Genomic DNA, 3,128 nt, shown 5'->3' on the forward strand with positions numbered 1-3,128 from the left:
TGCCCAAATTACTCTCTCTTACATCTCATTGGCCACTTCTATCTGAAAAAGTAAGAAAGGGAATGCATTTCATTTTCTAGACTCCTGTCTCAGGTTCTCATTCTTAAGAAAGAAGGGCAGAGAGAAGTGACATGAAATATATACAGAAACAACAACAAAAAATTCTTCTGTTTAAATGGTTCTATGATTGTAGTCTAAAAGGGTAGTGACAGAATGATTTAATGATTTTAAATGACTCTGAGAATTCCCAGTTTCCTTGTTAAGACTGGGGAGTGGCGTAATCCATTTAAGGTGCACTGTTAACCCCAAAGCTGTGCTTGTTTGACATTTCAAATCCATCAGCCTGTCTGTGGGGGAAAGTTGGACAATCTCCTCCCATTGCAATTTCCAGCCTCAGAAGCCATACAGAGCTATGAGTCTGCACTGACTCCACAATAAGGAGTTTGAACTTCTTGTTAATACTGTTTGACTCAATCAGAGGCGGTTGGAGGAGAAGAAGGGAGAGACAGAAGCATGCTAAGGAAGGAGCTTGACCTTGTCTGAGGCCGGGAGGTTTCGTGTTGTGATGGCTTACATTGACAGTAGCTGCATTTCCAAATGCTGAGTATTTGAGCAAGATTCTAAAGACAGCACAATATATTTATTAAAGGGTTTTAAATGCTCGTCTCAGTGCCTAGTAAAATGAGGAGGCCAATCCAAATAGATGGATTGGCACAGTGAATGCAGCAGCAAACTCAAGCCCAAGGTTGTGAGGACTGTCCAGGGCTGGGCAGTGTTTCATTCTGTTGTCACTGCAGGCCTGAGCCAACTGAAGGGCACCTCACAGTATTTTTTCCTTTAAGAAATTGGCCTTGGTGCTCACTTTGGCAGCACATATACTAAAATTGGAACGATACAGAGAAGATTAGCATAGGCTCTGCGCAAGGATGACACGCAAATTTGTGAAGCTTCCATAATTTTGGAAGAGATGAGATGATGGTGGACGACCCCAGTGTTGCCAACAGGAACGTGGAGATCTGGAAGATCAAGAAGCTCATTGAAAGCTTGGAGGCAGCCTGCGGCAATGGCACAACCATGATATCACTGATCATTCCTCCCAAAGACCAGATATCACGAGTGGCAAAAATGTTAGCAGGTGAGTTTGGGACTGCATCTAATGTTACATCAGGAGTCAACCACCTTTTACTTCTGAGAGCCATTACAACTCCAAATGGTTTATTGTGGGAAAAATTGTAGCAGAAGAAGGAAAGGAAAAGAAAGTCAGCCTTTCAAATGAATCAACGTGTCATTGTATTTGTGTGACAACATTCCATACAGAGGCTCTTACAGCGCTACTCTTGGGGATTGCAAGTTTGGCTTCACTGTAGTAGATGGTAGTGGTGCACTTTTTGGCACTCTCCAGGGAAATACAAGAGTAGCCCTGCACAAATTTATTGTGTGTCTTCCAAAGAAACATGGTAGAGGAGTTCAGTCTGCCTTACGATTTGCCTGATTAAGAATGGGAAAATGTCACAATTAATGTTCAGAAAGTAGCCAAGATTGCTGTGCCGCCGTTCATTTCTGGGGACAAAGTGAATGTGACTGGTCTTATTTTAGCTGAATCCACTGACTTTAAAACTGAACTAAGTCAATCTGATGTTTGATCAGAGATTGCAGTATAAAGTTTTGAATTTAGTTGATAACACCTACGGTGGTGAAAATGGATTCAACCAAACTATTGAGTTACCTACTGAAGTCCTCTCCAATGTGAAGTTCATTCAAGAGAAGAAATTAATAGGACGATATTTTGATGAAATCAGCCAAGACATGGGCAAATACTATTTTGGAGTTGAAAATACACTAAAGGCTTTGGAAAGAGGAGCTGTAGAGATTCTAACAGTCTATGAAAATCTGGATAGAATGAGATATGTTCTTTGTTGCCAAGGCGCAGAAGAGGAGAAAATTCTCTATCCAACTCCAGAACAAGAGAAGGATAGACCTCATTTCACAGATAAAGAGACAGGACAAGAACATGAGCTGATTGAGAGCATGTAACCATGAAAAATTTGGAGCTCCATTGGAAATTGTCATAGATAAGTCACAAGAAGGAGCCCAGTTTGTGAACGGATTTGGTGGAATAGGAGGTATCATGGGATACCGAGTAGACTTCCAGGTAATGGAATTCAAAGGAGGAGACAGTAGATTTTTTTTTACCTTGATAGATTACGAACAAGGTAGTCAACATGGGTCCTGCAAAATGTGCCTCACCCTCCAGCGTCCAACCCAAAGAGCATACCCATGGTGAAATCCAAACAGATCCCTGCCTTACATTTGGAACATTCTCAGAACTTTTTTTGTGAGCATTGGATATTGAAAAGAAAACTGAAACAGAGCTAGATCCAGCCCTACACTTTGGTTTGTCATAATTTCAGCACAGCAGCCTACAACTAAGTCCCTAAATACCACTACGGACTCATTTTAAAAAGAATCCATTTTTACTTTTACTTGATGGTGAAAATTGGTTGTTCTTGTATTTTATGGGAGGGAAGAGGAATTTTTTTAAACCTTCATATATGTTGCTGTTGTTATGTGTCAAGTCGCCCTAAACCCGGCTCTATCCTGTGCCAACCTCACTGTCTCCGACACACCCACTCCTACTACCCTAATCACTGAATCAAACCATCTCATCAAGGGTCTTCCTCTCCTGTGCTGTCCCTCCACTCTCCCAAACAGTCTCTAAGGACTGGTCCTTCCTTGCAACATGCCCAAAGTATGTCAGACAAAACTTCAGAATTCTTGCTTCCGAGGAACAGCCTGCTTTAATCCTCTCTATGATGAACCTGTTTGTCCTCCTAGCAGTCCATGGTATATTCAACACTCTTCTCCAGCACCACAGTTCAAAGGCATCAATCCTCTTTCTATCATCTCTAGTCACTATCCATCCTTCCAATGCATAGCACGCAATTGTGAAGACTATAGCCCAAATCAGATGCACTTTAGTCTCCAGCCTGATGTCATTGCTCTTCAGTACTCTTGAGAGGTCCCTCACAGCTGACTTTTCCAATGCAATTTGTCTCTTGATTTCCTGGCTGCTGGTGCCAAGCTTGTTGACTGTGGAGCCAAGCAAACTAGAAATGTTAACGACCTCA

General features: G+C 41.9%; 1 pseudogene; it reads left to right on the top strand.

Annotated features, from left to right (window-relative positions):
* The first annotated feature begins 975 nt into the window (after positions 1 to 975).
* On the top strand, positions 976 to 2,284 carry LOC102875306 (annotated as a pseudogene).
* The last annotated feature ends 844 nt before the right edge of the window (positions 2,285 to 3,128 follow it).

Source organism: Elephantulus edwardii, unplaced genomic scaffold, assembly GCF_000299155.1.
Source record: "Elephantulus edwardii isolate Elephantulus edwardi_28Jun2011 unplaced genomic scaffold, EleEdw1.0 scaffold00150, whole genome shotgun sequence".
NCBI lineage: Eukaryota > Metazoa > Chordata > Mammalia > Macroscelidea > Macroscelididae > Elephantulus > Elephantulus edwardii.